Source organism: Dipodomys merriami, unplaced genomic scaffold, assembly GCF_024711535.1.
Source record: "Dipodomys merriami isolate MVZ:Mamm:240054 unplaced genomic scaffold, mDipMer1.0.p SCAF_2, whole genome shotgun sequence".
Lineage (NCBI taxonomy): Eukaryota > Metazoa > Chordata > Mammalia > Rodentia > Heteromyidae > Dipodomys > Dipodomys merriami.
The window spans coordinates 103,629,198-103,647,278 of record NW_027203381.1 but is presented as its reverse complement, the minus strand read 5'-3'; the positions used below and the strand labels follow the sequence as shown (position 1 = coordinate 103,647,278).

Below are 18,081 nucleotides of genomic sequence, written 5' to 3'. Positions count from 1 at the left end.
GACAGCCCTGCCATATTATTCTATGTGAAAAGGTATCAATTACATCATTGCTAGTGTCTTAGGCACTCAGTAGTGTCTGATATTTCCAGAGGCAGGCTCTAGATGTTGGTCTAGTAATACTGTGTCTCTGGGCTCAAGGTTGATAGCACAGTACTATAGACTGGTTACCAGAGTCTTTAAAGGACAGAAAATTTATTTCTTTGAGTTCTGGGAAATGAAAATCCAAGATGAAAGTTTCAGTAGTTCTGTTTTCATTCTGTTCTCTCTCTCTCCTTGGCCTCTGTCCCCATGGCCATACTCTGGTGGTCTCTGCCTGTAATTGTTCTCTCTAAAGGAGGGCTCATCATTTCATCTTCTTCTAAGGATACCAATCTCATTGGAGGTCACCACACAATCAGTTTCATTCTAACTTAATCACCTCTTTAAAGAATTTGCTTCAAAATATAGTTGTTTTCCAAGACACTCAGGCTTAGGATTTTGACATATAAGATTTAAGGAAATATAATTTAGTCCAGAAGAGGCATATTCAATTACCCTCCCTTATTCCTACATTTCACATCTTTGTGCCTTTAAGTATGTTTTTGCTGTCCAATCCCATACCCTTAGCACATTAAAGGGTAGTAACTTTACACATTTTCCCCAGTGTTGACACCTCAGTTGAATCCTTTGGAGACACAGGCATTCTATGAATTTAAAAAAGAATGTAGACTAATGTCAACTACTACTTTGCAAAGTGTACTCCTTTATCTATACCCTTTCTGTTTCTTTGAATAATCTGAAAGACATTGTCTCACAGTAAAGATAGCTTGAACCGGAACCCTAGACCCTATGTCAATTTTTCCATACCTTTTCTTCATGCTCAGAGGACATTATTGCCCTTTCTATGGCAACATGCAGAAAGTTTTCTATGATTAGCCTATAATGTGTAAGGGCCAAGAAAACCACATATTAGAAAGTCTTTGTGTTGTAAGAAAGGAGAGAAGGTTAGCACTCTCCTTGGCAAGCATGGGTCTGACAACAGGTATATATATGGTTAAGGCATTACCACCTACTCCATGACATCTAACCATCATTGTTAGCCAGACCCAAAGAAACATAGACTCTATGGTTTCCCTCATTTGTAATAATTACTGTATACCTGGCACAAAGTCATAACAGTTCAATAGCTATGTTTATATGATCATGCAACATGATACTAGTTGAAATAAACTCCAAGACATGGAAACAGCATGTCTGTTGTTGTTGTCACCAATGTGCTGTATCTAGTTCTTTCTTCTTATTTTATACATTTATCTTTTTCCCTTAGTTTATCCCTGGAAATCACTGTCTTTGATTCTGGTACCCTGCGTCTTGTATATATACATTTATCTGACTTGGGGAAGGGAAGGGGAATAACTAAATGCTGAAACAATGACAAAGGATGACCCACTGGAACTATGTTGGAAATGAACTTTATAACTTTGGAGGGGGGGGAGAAGTGAGAGAGGTGGGGGGGAGGGAAGGGACAGTGGGAGAACAACAAAGGAGGGGGTAACAATGTTCAACAAGAAGTACTCATTACCTTACTCATTTAACTATGACCTCTCTGTACAGCACCTTTACTATAAAAAATTAAAAATAAATTTAAAAAAGAAAGTCATGTACGTCACTTTCCAAGACTTTTCTCTCTGTTCAGACAACTTGATTTGTACACATATGCAAATCCCAAGGAACAACCCAGGAAGTCCTAGTTGTTTAAACTTTAAGTCAGGCCTTGATTTGCCTCTTTGCCATGAGATTCATATCTTGGGTTCCTATTTCTCTGCTACTGAAGGCCATGATTCATGGACATCTTCTCTACCAAATAAACCTGTCATAAATGTGTTTGTCACTTTGCAGCTCAGCCTTCCACAGATTTTTCTACAAAGAAATTGATAATAATATAACCAAATTCTTTGTCACCATGGAGAGGAGTCTGCCCACTCACATACTCAGATCATCTAGAATGGATTTGGCCACTTGGTGACTAGGTAAGGAAGGCACTGGAACATGGGAGTAAGAGAAAAGGCAAACAATTCCTCTTTCTCCTGTTCTTTCTTTTCTTAGCAGCGTCTCTGTAGGTTCTATTTCTTTGTTGGTTCTACCTCTTTCCAGACTGGTTTCCCCTTGTTCCAGATCTTCCTTGTAATGCTGGTTCTTGAGATCAGCAAAACATTTGTCCACCCTTCGTCTTTCCAAATTAGAGGTAGTAATGACATCTTCCTATTGCTAAGCTCTGGCTTAACTCGGTGTCATAGTTTAGATCATGAATATCCCACATGTGTTGAAAGTTCCAGCCTGTGGAAGTACTGGGAGGAGGCAAAAGTGGCCCAGCAGAGGGAAATGAGGTCATTACATCAAGGAGTTTGGACCCTATTTTCCTCTTTCTCTCACTTTGCTCCCTGGCTGCTTTGAGGTGAGCAGTGTTCACTACGGTATGAGCCCCTCCCCATGGTGTGCTGCCAGCACAGGCCCCAAAGCCAATGTCCAACTGACCATGGATAGTCATCATAATCTAAAATACACATTCTTATCTCAGGCATTTTGCCACAGTGGCAGAAAGCTAACACACTCCCTGCACTGTCTGGCTTCTTACCAATTCTTTTACCTGTACAGAATATTTTTTTTCTCTGAAGTAATCTGTTTTAACTACTTGGGTAGTATCCAACTTTTTGAACATGACTGACCTACTTTCTCTCTTTTTCATTCCATCATATATCCAATGACAATCATTGATCTGTAATACATCTATACAATGAAAACTAATGACATAGGGTCATTTTGATGATTGACTTACAACATGAAAAATGTTAGAACTCAAATGACTTCTTGTTATAGCTAACCTATAGTTTAACCCACTGCCATAGCCTGAATTCTGAAGATCCCTAAATGTCCACATGTAAAAGGCTTAGTGCATAGGAAGATCAATTGTTCATAAGCAAACTGAGGTCCCTATGACTTCAGTGCCAACTTGGTTTCATAGTAAGTTTGTATCTCACAAAGCCAAAAAGAAAAAAAATTAGCAAGGCTTAGCAGTGGATCTTAAATCATTAGGGCATGCATTTTTTAAAAAAAATTTTTTATTCCCTCTTATAAACATGACTAGTTTCCTCTCTACCACACAAAGATCTTGGACTGAAACTGTGAACCAAAATATCCTTTCTTCCGCCCCCCCCTTTCAAGATCACACTATATAGTCCAAGCTGGCCTCAAAGAGAGCCCTGTGCCACCACAGGTAATTAGCCTTTCCTCTTTGTAAGTTGAATACCTTAAGTAATTCATCAAAATAATTAAAAGTAGGCTAACACAAATCATCAGTGTGTAATAGCTGTGATTTTAACTACCGATGAGCAGAAGGTTTTGGAACTTGGTTGTAGGAGTTATCAAACTTTTGTAGTGGGTGAAGGAAAGCATAGAACATCATAAACAATGAGGAATTAGACCAGAAGGCTGACAGAAATGTGGATAATGAAGGTTATGCCTATGAGGTTGCAAATGAAACAGAGACTTTACTGGGAACAGAATTAAAGGTACTCAGGTTACCAGGGACAAAGAATTCCTCTGTGTTACGCTCATTCATTGAGTCTTGATGGAAAGCTGAGTTTAGGGGTGACCGACTGGTTTATTTGACAGAGATAATTTCTTTATTTCTCCTCCAAATATTTCTTTATTGAGATTAAGTGACTACATTAATTTTACACTACTGTGACATACTTATACTTAGCTAAAATCACAAATACATTTTAACCTTCATAATGATAATCATCATTATATTAATCTACAGAACTTCTGAATGCTACAAACTTTAACAATAAAACTATTTCTTACAAATCTGCTTGTAGGTTTATTTCTTTCTTTTTGCTTAATATCAGCTGACAATTACCAGAGATAAATTCAAAGCAACACAACCTTCTGGTGGGTACACAGGTATTGCTGACTGCTTTTAGCCAGATATACAATAAAACAGTCAAAACTGGGCAAAACAACAACAAAAAATGGACCCAAAATGCAGAACAGAAAAATCGGAAAAACTCAAAGTTTGGTGAGTATTAAAGGAGTCTGCAGAAATGTGGCTATTAGTTCCCTTAGAAAGAATCCAAAGCCTTAACCCTAGAAAAATAGGAAAAATGTCTTGAAGAATCTCCAAAACTAGTTAGATCCAGATTCACTGCATGCCACAAAGTAAAAAAGTGTGCATTTGATTCCAACATAGAGGATTTGCAAAAGAGAACCTTAGGTCCATCAAGGTGGCATGGTCTTCAAAGGCCACTGCAGTCATGACGCAAGGGGACTATAGCTGGCACTGGTGGCGGGTCTTGTTATCGTACACCACACTGATTCTGCAGGCTTGTAGGAAGAGAGTTTTGAGCTCTCAGAGGCTTCCGGTGAGATCAAAGGAAAGCCTGAGAGAACAGGCAAGTGTGTATATCCCAGTGTGTGTGTGTGTGGGGGGGGTCTGTGAGCAGATTCTCACTTCCCTTGTATGTGGAACTCAGAGAGTGAATGAAGCACAAGGTGCAAAAAGAGATGCCAAGAAGTTACCAACGCCAGGAATGGGAGCATCTGCTGAGAGAAGCTGTAGGAAGTGAGAAGAGCCAGCTGACAGGTCAAAACCTCAGGGAACCATTCCTGCCTCTGTGTCATGGGTGCTGGACAGAGGACTGTAGTATTTAATGGAATACCTACTGGGTTTCCATCTTTGACCTACTACCTCCTTTTCTAGGAACCTATCCCCCCTTCTGGAATAGCAGTATTTATTGCATTTATTGTATCTGGGAACTATATAATTTTCATTTTTGGTTTTTACAGGGTTTCCAATTTGAGTTTGCCTAAACTCTCAAGAAACATTGGATTTAGACTTGCAGCAAATGCTGGAACAGTCAAGACATTGGGGACTCTTGAGAAGTACTGAATGTATTTTGCATTGTGAGCTGGACATGAGACTTTGGAGTCCACATGCAAAATTTAGATCCTGAAGTGTCCCAAAAGGCCCATATGTTACAAACTTTGTTCCTAGCTTGGCACTACTGAGAGGTGATGGAAATCTTTCCAAGATGGGATCTAGTGTTAGGTCATTGGCATTAGGGAAACAAGACAAGAAGCAGGGTTAAGTGAGGCCAGAAAGCTACTGTTATGCTGGCATTTGTGTAATACTTTAATAGATTAGAGCATGTGAAGAGTATCTGGTATAGTAATTCCTGAGCAACTACTTTATTTTTAGCCTCTTAATGATTGGTATTTATTTTTTTAGATGCTAGAAAAGACACACAACTTGAAAGTACATGTTCTTAATTTTAAAACATATTAGAGATGTGAAAATCAGCTACTTCTTCCCATGCAGTGATTGTGAGCCTGTAATCCCCATTACTGCAGAGGCTGAGATAAAGCGTATCTTGGTTTAAGACCATTCTGGGCAAATAGTGAGCAAGACCTTATCTCAATAGACAAGCTGGGCAAGGTGAAACATCACCAGCTATATGAAAAGCATAAATAAGAGGATCATAGTCCAAGTCTGGATCAGATACCCACTCAAATAAAGCAAGAAAGAGCTATGGGTGTGGCTCAAATTGTACAGCACTTGCCAAGCAAGTACAGATTATAAACTCAAACTATCAAAATAAAAAAAGAAATATAGAAAACAAAAGAAGAGGAAAATTTTTCATTTTGAGACAAATTAAGCTATCAGCACATAATTTTTAAAGAAAATCTCAAATATTACTAGAAATGCTATTTGTTCTTATATTTTTCACTGTGACACACACTGCCTGGGTACTCAAAAAGTGAGTTTATAGCAAAAATAAAACATTTTTTCCAATATCCTTTCTTACTTTCTGGTCTTTCAGAAAATATTTTAAGATAGTTGATATACCACATAACATGAAACTGAATACCATAGTGGACAATAGTCTCTGCCTTTTTTTTTTCATCAATTATAATACATGCAACTCTTTTCTGTGTAGACCTACTTAGCTTTCAATTCGAGTTATCACATTACAGCATTTCTCCCTTACCCTTAGAGCATATAATCCAAGACTTCCAGTATATGCATGAAATCTCAGTACCAGAAGGTGCAGAGTCCATGGCTTTTCTTGTATATAGCTACAATAAACCTTAATATATAAATGATAATAACCATTAGCAAAACAGAAAAATCTCAAAATAAAAGCTATGTGAATGTGGTCTTTCAAAATTCTTATCATACTTTTACCTTTCATATAAAGAATAGACTTGGCTGATTTTCTTGGTATATTTGAAATACCACCATTATTATTACTCATTGGGGGCCATGATTAATTCCAACAAAGACCATGATAACAGTTAATAAATATGACGACCCCATTAGCTAGTAAGTAGCAAGTGGAGAGGTAGCACATACAGTGCAGAACCATTAGACCATGAGATGATCCACCTCTAGGAGGGATGGAAGGACATAATTATTTTATTACACTGCTTAGAATAGTGCCCAATTTAAGACTTAAGGAAATTCTGAAGTTTCCATTTAATATATTCAAGTTTTGGTTTACTACACGCTGCAACCACAGCTATGGGAACCATGGGAATTGATGGGCATACTGACTGAAACAAATCCTGTATAAATAAAAACAGAATTGCATACCCTAAAATGAGTTCCTATGAGTTCTAATTAGGAATTATTTGAATTAGTTCCTTTAGGACTGGCCCAGTAAGTTTCAGTGGTCTTGTAGTTTGGAGGGATATGCAAGAGGACTGGGGTACATTGACAGCCAGCTATATATATATTTTTTTTGGGGGGGGGGGTCCGGTCGTGGGGCCTGAACTCTAGGCTTGGGCACTGTCCCTCAGCTCTTCAGCTCAAGGCTAGCACTCTACCACTTGAGCCACAGCGCCACTTCCGGCTTTTTCTTCTTTTTGCTTATGTGGTGCTGAGGAATCGAACCCAGGGCCTCAGGCATGCAAGGCAAGCGTTCTACCACTGAGCCACCTTCCCAGCCCCAGCTATCTTTTTTGTATACTTACTAAATGCAGTGCTAAGCACATTATTTATTTAATCCATGTAACAGTATAGTGAAGACAGACTTATGCGTGTCCTACAGAAAAAATGTTGAAGCTTATAAATTAAATACATTGTCTAAGAGCACAGGACCAAAACCTGTGAAGCTATTTTAAACCCAGATAAATGGTCTGCATGAATTCACAGATTCTTCATTTTTAACAGCCTGCACTGTAGACCAGCCATTTTCAAAGAGTGGTATACAAATAAATAAGTAATAAAGAATCCAGGACTTTTATTCCTGGTCTAATGTCTTGACTCTGGTTAGTCTGATTTAAAAGAGGGAAATCAATTTTTCAAAAGTATCTCATTTACTGTCATTATTTAAGACAGATTTTAAAAAGGCATGTTGTGGCATTTATTTAGCACTAATTTATGCATAACTTTGTCAGGAGAGCAATATGTAGGAAGATGATATTCACTCTTATTTTTAGGGATGATACTCATTCTTCAATTTTATTTATTTTTCATTTTCTAAGAGTAATGTAGTGTTATCTATTTTTTATATGGTATGTTCAGATTAATTTCCCAAAACAGGAAAAAGAATGTGAGAGTTTCATTGACATTTCACAAATAAAACAAATCTGCCAAACAAATGGGAATTTAATCTATGTCTTGAATAAGGCAAGTTTACTTATGACAAATAAATGGTTTCTCTTATTGGCTTTTTCAAATTTCAGTACCATGGACAAAGACCAAGAAACCTTTTCTACCTCCCAAGAGCCTACAAATAGGAAGGTAGTTCCAGAATCAATGTCATATGTACAAGGTGATTAGGAAGTCAAGAATCAGGAATAAAGAACTCTGCTTAATTTATACAGTCTACTCTGACACCATTCACAATCCAGTAGGAGATCAGAAACTAAGACAACAGACTCTGAAGTGTTAATAGTTACCTAATAAAATTATGAGAATTCTGAAGGCAGAGTGGATCCAGCCTGGCAGGGCTGTAGATGTCATTTTTTTCCTCAGAGAGGTGACATCTAATAGAGACCTTGGCAGAGAAAGAATTAAGCAAATGTACTTGGTAATATGGTCCTCAGATCCCAGCCTGATGAGTGAGTGTACTAAGAACTTGATCTTTCCTTTACTTTTGAGCTGCAGAAAGCTTACTTAAATAAATGACCCTGCACCTATTTTGATATTTTCAAACAATCACATGCATGTGGGAAGAAAGTCTTCAGCTAGCATTTTTACAATAGGTAGGTAAGGACTAGGCTTTCCTTTCCTTCTCATTTTTTAAAGAAAACCTTAAAAATATCAGTCACACTTCTTGAACTTCTATAATCCTCATTCCACTGAGATGGAATCATCTACCACTGTTCATACCAGTAACAACTTTGGGGAACTCATAAAACTTCCAGGCAATTTTCTAATATCACTTTCTTTATGTAGCCATTGACATAAGTGAGTTTCTAATTGGATTCCATATTTAATTACACAGTCTTACTTGGATATTTTGAATGTCTCTGCCTTTATTCGAAGTCCTTCCTAAAAATTCTATCAGTTGTACACTTTCTTTCAAACATTCCATCTAAATAAGCTTACTTCTAGATGTCAACACTTGGTCGTAAATGTATTAGTAGCTGTGGTTTTTGGTGAGACTGAACCGAAAATGAATCTTCAGCCATAAGGCAAAGAAAAAAAGATATTTTACAATTTGTAAGTATAATTGAATTGGTGGGGAGTGGGAGCAGGGAGATAATGAGGGTTTCATGGTTCTATCCAGAGTTTACCCACAGGTATAGAAACAAACTACGCTGACTCTGAACTTTGTCTCTTTGACTGAAGTTCAAAGTACCATCCACTTATTTTCTTGTTGTTTTTAATATTACCTTTAAATAGCTGTATAAAGATATTTCAACTCAACATGTCAATTTATAAGTACAATACATCTTGATCAATGCCACCTCTTCCTATCCATTTTCTAAGCTAGTTTCTTTATACTTCTTTTTTCATCTGTCAGCTGACAAATAGGTGTCAAAATCACTTTTCTCTTAAAAAATGAATTCTTTAAATATTATGATACATTATTTGTAGAGGGGGGTTTCACTGTGATATTTCCACATACATATACAATGTATTCTGACCACGTTTGCTCCATCTATCACTCTCCCACCCTCTCAGCTGAAGTGATTCTGTAATTGATAATAATGAACCTTGACTGTTCCAGTATTTCCTAAAGAACCGAATATATAAGGCAATTGTATATTGTAGTACTTCTAATTGGAAAGTTTCAATAGGAAATACATTTCAAGAAGTCCTAACAATTTCCAAGTGACAGGCAATTATTCCAAAGAAGAGCAATGTTTATTAAATATGACGTCAGATACACTTAATGTGAATTGCTGGAAACATCTTCCTACCAAAATGTAACCGGTTGATTCTACAATTGGAATAAATTAGAGGAAGAAATAAAATAATCTGGTGAGTAGTTTGTTAGCAAAAGAAATGGCTATAAAAAGAATCAGGGCAGTATAAAAGGGGATTTATTCATTAACTTATTCACTTAATGAACATTTAAGGAAGATTTATGTGCTTAGTAAAGGGAGGCACAGATAGGCAACCAACCCCTAAGCTTTGTAATATAGAGTGACCTTGTATTCTGTTGTATTCTAAAAGAAAAACAAATTGGCAGCATACTAGTTATTCATGGACCCTCTGTAGCTGGAACCAGTGTAGTCTGTTATAAGTGTTCTTATGGAAGAGGAGAGCAAAACAATGATGGATAGAGATGGGGAACTTATCCCTAGAGACAGGGAACTTATCCAAAATATGATGCTAACCCCACATGCCCAATACCCAAACTCTTGGTTTTAGATTTCCTCATTTACCATTGCAGATAACAAGCATTCAGGTGACTGGTGGTCAAAAATGGAAAAGAAATTGGTGAGAATATCCTATTATTGGTCCTTACTTGGCTATGAAACAGGAACATTTGGAAGTAAAAATACGTAAATGATTTCACAGGGGTGTTGAAATTTTCTGCTGAAAACCCTTCCTCCCAATAATGTGAGTTAACAGGAAACAGGAAACTTTCACAATATCTTGTCAACTGAAAGCAAAAGGACTTATTTCCTCATTGTATGGCTCCTTAGCTTGGGAAAAGTAAGTTATATTTTCGTATGAATAGCCGTGAAAAGCCAACAAAGTAACAAATGCAAGATAAGCATATCAAATATCACAACAAATTCTAGAGATTTTCTTGAAGAAGAGTAAGTTTCCTGGAATCAGTGTAAATTTAAAATAGATAATATATACATGAAGGACAAACTCATAATCTTTGAAAGGATATACATACAAATGAAAATATTTCATACAATTCCATGTTTTTCTACCACAGGGTAATTATTCCTAAAAGTTCTTTTATATCTTTAGAGTTATATTCTGTTCATATACCAGTATAAAACATCCGCAGGAAAAAATATTCTGTGTTTTGCTTGGCTTTCTTTCTATTTAATTATATATTGAAGATTATTGTAAATTATTAAGAACACTCTGGAAACATTTTGATCCGTTGAAGATACTAGGAAAAATCTCCATAACATGATAACATGTTTAACTTCCTCCAATATTCATATATACATATGTGTGCGTGTGTGCGTGTGTGTGTGTGTGTGTGTGTGTGTGTGTGTGTGTGTATAGGTTGTGGGACTTGAACTCTGGGCCTGGGTGCTGTCCCTCAGCTCTTCAACTCAAGGCTAGTGGTCTACCACTTGAGCCACAGTGCCACTTCCGGTTTTCTGGTGGTTTATTGGAGATAAGAGTCTCATGGAGTTTCCTGCTCGGGCTGGCTTTGAACTGCAATCCTCAGATCTCAGCCTCCTGAGTAGGTAGGATTACAGGCATGAGTCACCAACGCCTGGCAAGAATTCCTCCAATATTCTTTAAGAAGAAAGTTCTGTGTTTGTACCAGAATGCTTTCCGAATATCCATTTATTCCACAATCTTTTTATTCTTACCTATGAATTCAATTTATCTAACCTTCTAATTTAATTTTTTGTCATGCAAAATATGTATTTGTTATTAGGCCACTGAATATATCAAGAATTTTCTATCTAAATCAATCAAAACTAAGAATATTAGACATAGCTACCCCTCATACAACTGTAACTATTTTTAGTGTTTTATGCATACAGTTAAATAAATGGAAAAAAGAGTTTAATTTGCAAATATTTGTACTCTAACGATGATAAAATGTTTAATGGTATATTATTAAGATAAACAAAAGAAAAAAACAAAAGCAAAAGTATCATTGCAAACTTAAAAATACGATACTTTCCTTGTAAAAATTGAGCACAATGTGCTTAATCTTACACCTAGTATTGTTGTCTCTTAAACCTGAATAAAAATTAGTTGAGAAACTATATTCAGTAGACTGAAAATTACTAGCATACACACAAATGCCTTATACTTGTGAATCCTCAAATTCAGGATACAAATATAGGAATAGTAAACTAGTTTACTTGGAATTTAATGTGTGGTTTGCTATTTAAATATTAACTAATGTACTTAAATATTAAATAGAAAAACCTCTCTGATACTAGGCATGCACTCAGACAAATTGGAGTTAGCTCTGACTTACAATGCTGACATTCTCTTTGGAAACAACTAACAGTGAGTTTAATGACAAAACTGCATGAAGGTTTATCCTTTAAAACCAGAAATAAGATACTGCATATTCTATTGATACAGAAAAATTAAAAATCATCTACATTCACATTCTCACTCCTGAATACAAATAAATAAAAATTAGGATAGATATATCTCATTTTTGAAGTAATTGTATATAAAATGTAATTCAACTAGTCATAGGGAGGAAATATTGTGTGATTTGTTTGGTAGTGAAAAGGCTCTTCAGTACCTATTTTATTTTTAAATTTTGATAGTTTGGTCTTTTCCATTAGGTTGCAGGTTATTTTCTTCTTCATAGCTTATAAATTTGAACAGTATTTACTAGTGAACAGTATATTTTTCTAAAATACATTTGCTGAACAGATCCTACCTACTCATAGTAAGAGATGGAACAGTATCTAGAGAATATAGCAGTGTTTTGTTCCTTTTCTACTCTAAGGCCTTCCATTTTAAGAAGCAATTGTAATGACTTACATCATACATATATGTTTATTATATATATTTATATGATGTACTTTGATTATTGTTACCACCCCATCATGCTCTCCTTTAACTCTTTATATTCATGTCACATTTTAGTTTGGTCTAGATTCACCTTATGAGAAACTACAGCATGTGTTTTTGAGTTTGGCTTATTTTACTTAATACTATAATCAACAGTTCCATCCATATTCTTGCAAATAATAAAATTCCATTCTTACTTATGGCTGAGTAATCCTTCATAGTGTATACACACCACATTTTTTCTTTATCCATTCCTCTGTTGATAATCATGTAGGTTTATTCCATAGTATGGCTATTGTGAATAGAGCTGGTATACATATGAATGAATGAGTCTATGCTAATTTGATTTGTTGAGATATAAACCCTGAAGTAGTAGGGAAGATCATATGATTGTTTTATTGTTAATGTTTGAGGAAAGAAGAAAAAGAAGAAACGATTTGTATTGTATTTTTCTTACAGTTTCAATTCCATTGATTTCTGCATTGCTAGTTATTATTTCTGCCCTCAAGTGATTGGCTTGGTTTTGCTTTTCTAACCACAGTACTAGCTTAGTAATATGAATTTCTTTAGCTTTTATTTATTATGGAAGTTTCTAATATTCAGTTTTCTTCAATTATGCAGGATAACTTTGCTAGATATAGGAATCTACGTTGGCAATTACTTTCTGTGCTCAGAGCTCAGAAATTGATCCTTTTGCAAAAAGTAAATAAAGGACTCACTTCTAACCAAAATTGTCATTATCAACTACTGCAACCTTCATTGCCCGAGGTCCCCACTGCTCAGATCTTTCAGGGTATACATACCCGGTACTTTCCTTCTCCATGGTTACCTTTCTTGGCCATCTCCCACCCAGATATTCTGGCAGTTTATCCCAAGAGTAGTCTGATCCCTGAGTTGTTTGTTCACTGCTTCTCTTTGTCTGCCTCTGTCTCTGTCTTTCTGCTTCCCTCTGTCTGTCTGTCTGTCTGTCTGTCTTTCTCTTTCTCTCTTTCTCTGTTTCCTCTTCTTTTGTTTCTTAATCAATTCTCCCTTAGTAGGCCCATCTCAAACAATAGGTTTACTCTTAAGATTGTTCCTTGCTATGGCAGTCCAAGTTCTGGAGATTAACAGAACGTGTTTTATTCTTGAATCTAGTTTGCCTGTCACACGAAATCCCACACTGGATTTAAAGCTTCAGAGAAATGTGGGATCATTCTGCTGCTAGAATTGCCAGTCTGCACCAGGACCATCTGGCTTACATTGTGGTTGGGTCTTCAGTTTTTCCTTCCCCTCTAGGGAGCCAGGGTTGGAATTTCAGAACATTTTCTACTTCCCTCTGGTGCCTTTCTGTTTCTCTGTGGTTCTCAGTTGTTCTGTCACCTCTTCTTTAATTCCTAATGCTCATCCTCTCTTTCTCTCTTCAGAATACAGTCTCTCTTTTGTTACCTAGACTTTTCTATTCATAGATTCAAACAGAGAACCTTCGAATCCACCATATGGCCTTACCTCTCTCTCCATTTTGACCTTTCTTGATATAAAATGTGCATTAGATCTACAAAGTTCAGTGACTAACTTTTGTAATTTGGATTAAATACCATACTAATAGTTGTTCATTTTTCTATGTCTTAATTTGCTTTTTATAAATTCATTTTATTCTTCTGATAATGAATATATTTGTTTCTCCTCTTCTGTATAGAATGTATATCCAGCCAGTGCCCCAAATTTAATCATATTATGAGTCATGGGATGAATACAAATAAATCACAGGACTGGAAATAGAATTTTTTATTTTCAGGACAATTAAGAAAGTGGTAACAATCTCAATATTTTAACTTAAGTCTATGCTAATTCCAAATGTGAATGTCCTGCATTTGTAAGCTGTAATGTAAATAGCCTACATTTACATATTGCTTGAACACTCACACTAGTCTTATTTTCAAATAATTTTTATAGTATTCTTTTGCTGTGAGGCATGTCATTTTGTTGACATGCATTCAAACATAAACATGTCTTATACTTTAGCATGACAATCAATCAATTTATAAATATTTTAACTGTCTACCAGGTTTTTTTTCACATTTTTTACCAATTATTTTTAAGTTTAAATTGATTTTTATAACATGGAAGGAAATATTATCTTATCTGATACTCAATTAGAAATGACAAGTAATAATACTAGTAGATAACCAGCAAAAAATAATTTAGTATATATCCACCAACATTATAAATACACAGATAGTGACAAGACAGATTTATTTTCTTTATACACAAAACTGTACCTGAGGTGTGTGAAATTATCACTACTACTTTTGTGTAATCATATGTGTGGAGGTGGGGGTACTAGAGTTTGTATCTAGCATCTACAGCAGGCGAGGTAAATGTTCTACAACTGAACAGAGCTCCTAACCCTTAAACAATTGTTTAAAAAAATTCTCTTAGTTAAAAGAGCAGAGATATTTCAGTATGGAATTGCTTAGGGTGTTTTTAATGAGACTTTAAAGAGCTAAATCAGTCTTTATGAAGTAGTTGGAAAAAAAATCAAACTTTAATATTTTTTATTGCCAAACAGGATTGATTAGTACTAGTTCTGACTAAACTGTTAATGCCATATATTTGTCTAAGATACTTCATAAATGTAGTACAAGATTTAAAAAATATACAGTGCAAAAACTCTTCTCAATCTGCCTTAACACAGATTGAACATGTACCTTATTTTCTTTCATTAAAATTTCTTGACATTAAGTTTAGAAATGAGTGTTCAAATGCTAATCCACTCAAAGACTTAAAGTGTATTTACTTTTATCACATACTTCATAAGGTCAAAATCAAATAAAGAGTATTTTTTTAAGTGAATGAGATGGCCCTTGTAGTCAGTAAACATAATGTTTTCTTGAGATAAAACATATTTAAATGCTCTTGACATGGGTATTTACAGGTACATGTGTGACCAATTCTAGGGAAGAAGGACACTAAAATCTTGGTAGCAGTACCAATACAAATCTATCTCCAACTGTGGATAAGTGCTCTCAAGGTGAGAGGAGAAAACTACACAAGCAGAGGCATAGACACATGAAGTCCCAGATTTCTTCTGGGAATTTCAGGGTGTGGTGGGGTAGGACAGTACATGAGAAGTTAAAGCTTGGAGAATGGTTGGAGGCCATTTCATGGAGCTCAGTCATGTATTCTCCACCATGATCTTCTTGCGTGTGTGTGTGTGTGTGTGTGTGTGTGTGTGTGTGTGTGTGTGTGTGTGTGTGTATGTGTGTTTGCTAATCTTGGTGCCTGAACTCTGGGCCTGGGCACTGTTCCTCAGCTCTTCAGCTCAAGGCTAGCACTCTACTGTGGTTTTGTCTGCTTATGTGGTGCTGGGGAATTGAACCCAGGGCCTCATGCATGTGAGGCAAGCACTTTACCACTGAGCCAAATTCCCAGCCCTTATTTAACAACTGGCCCAAAAGAAACAGGACAATTGACCATGGGTGAAAATCTACATCTTCAGATGTGAGTCAAAATCAATCTGTTTTCTTTACAGCTGATTATCATTTGTTAGAGTAATGAAAAGTTGACCAACACAATGGCATGTGTACTCATTCCTTTGCTGTCAGGATAAACATTTTTATTTTTAGTTCTATGTAAAAAGAGAATTCTCTGTGGAGCTCTTCAGCCCCAGCTTTCTCCTGGGTATTGCTCTCTAGGATGTGGGTAGTAACTGAATAGAGAATAGCAGATGTGCTCAGTGTTCTAAGAACAAATGCATCTTGGCTGGTTGCAATATACATTTATAGTGTGGGAAAAAAATCTGTTTTCTGTTCAGAAAGTTTTAATTGTACAAAGATAAAGCAGATATCAACAATCCTTGGTAATGGAAATGGAAAGTGAATCGTGAATGTTGTATGCGTCTAAGGAAAGCTTGATTTCTAACAGCCTCCCCATGGTTTAGTAGTCATGATGCATCTCCTTTTATCCCAACTAGGAAGTTAAGAGATCTTGCTCCTCAAAAGTTTCACGGAGAAGCTGGTGATTGTGAAGCCAGATGTTCACTTGAGTTCCAGGAAGTGAAAGAGTTTGGGAAACTACTCAATCTCACTATGTTAGCAAGGATTCCCCACAAGTTTGCTGATACTCACTTGAAATGCATGTGAATGGGAGCTTCTCTTTAAATAGTGTGGCTGGTATGTCTTTTTGTCAGAAAAAAAAGTCAGAGAAGAAGGTAAAGAGGAGGGAACATCCTCTTTCCTGGCATAAGGGTTGTGGAAGGAGCTTTGGTGTCTAAGATCTCTAGTCCAGAGGAAACAAAGAATTCCAGTTAAAGCTGCCCAGTTAGCCCATTGCCCATGGCTCATGCCTGTAATTCTAGCTACTCAGGAGGCTGAGATCTGAGGGTCGCGGTTCGAAGCCAGCCTGGGAAAGAAAGTCTATGAGACTTTCATCTCCAATTGACCACCAGAAAAACAGAAGTCGTGCTGTGGCTCAAGTGGTAGAGTGCTTGTCTTGAGCTGAAAAGCTAAGTGACAGTGCCCAGGCCCAGAGTTCAAGCCCCAAGACTGACCAAACAAACAAAAAAGCTGCCCAGTAGCTTACTCCTGTAATCCTAACTATTCAGGAGGTTGAGATCTGAGGATTGTGGTTCCAAGCCATCCCAGCCAGGAAAGTCCATGAGACTTTTATCTCCAATAAACTAGTAAGTGGTAGAGCAGTGTCCTTGAGCAAAAAAGCTCAGCAACAGTGTGCAAGCCCTGAATTGAAGCCCCAGGACCTGCGCGCACATACACACGCATGCACACACAATTGCAATTATGAGTCCTATCCAAACACTGACCATTTTTCTGAAATACAGCATGGATGATTTGGTGTGATCCAAAATGTTGAGTTGCCATTACTAAAATATCGGCAAAGAGTACATAGCAATATACAATATTTAGCTTTTATGATACCTCTGAAAATGCTCAGGTATTTGAGAAGAACCTTGTATCTTTTGAAGGAAAACAGTGTGAAAAACATACCAGGATAATGCCAACTGAGCACTTACAAAAACTGAAAAAACTAAGCCGGTTTTGAAACCTATTTCTGGGAAATTGAGTCAGTAGGAAATGGGCTTTGTTCAAGCAGAAGAATGTGCAAACTTATGAACAGAACAGAAAGCCAACTTCACCTTCATCCATTGGGGGTGGGGTGGGTGATCATTTCACTTCAGCCCTCAAGGAGCTAAGCATGTTTGGATAATTCAAAAATCCGCAACCGATTTTTGTAAGTATGAGTGAAGAACAGTTGATCCTGAAACCTACCTCTCACATTCATATATGAACGTAGATGATAGCTACTAAGTCACTGGTGTATATGGCTAGAGGAGTAGTTCAAATCCCAGGATTTCACACACAAAACTACGATGATGATAAATTGTAACAGCAACTGATCTCCTACTTCCTCTGCTACTTGGACTCCAAGTCAAAATTAGTTTTACCCTCCTGACCCTTTACTGACACTACATTAACATCAATTATGTGAATAATCATGCAGTGAGCAGGGATCATTTTGTACATCAGTTTTTTAGTTCTTCAGCTGCTATGAGATTACACATATTGACAATTGTTGAGAATTAAATACAAATGTATATTCATTTATTCCCTAACTAAAAACGTATTACTTTCTTAATTCATCTCTGCTCAGAATATCAAATGCTAGCACAAGTGCTGAAGACTCTACCCAGGGAGAGGGAGGAGGTGGAAGAACTCAAGTCACCAATTGGAATTTCACCTTCCAGACCTAATTAAGGAAGGGGTTCCCTTTTCTCTCATCTATTCGGTAAATGGTAAAGAGAAAAGGATTGGTGGATTGCTATTTTCATTTTCTCAGGATAAAAAAAGAAGAGCCAGGCTAGTGGTAGAATACCTGTCTAGCAAACACAAGGTCCTGAG

The 18,081-nt window shown here is 36.6% G+C and overlaps 1 pseudogene; it reads left to right on the top strand.

The window, feature by feature from the left end:
• Positions 1–961: 961 nt before the first annotated feature.
• Positions 962–1,078, top strand: LOC138832718 (U6atac minor spliceosomal RNA; annotated as a pseudogene).
• The last annotated feature ends 17,003 nt before the right edge of the window (positions 1,079–18,081 follow it).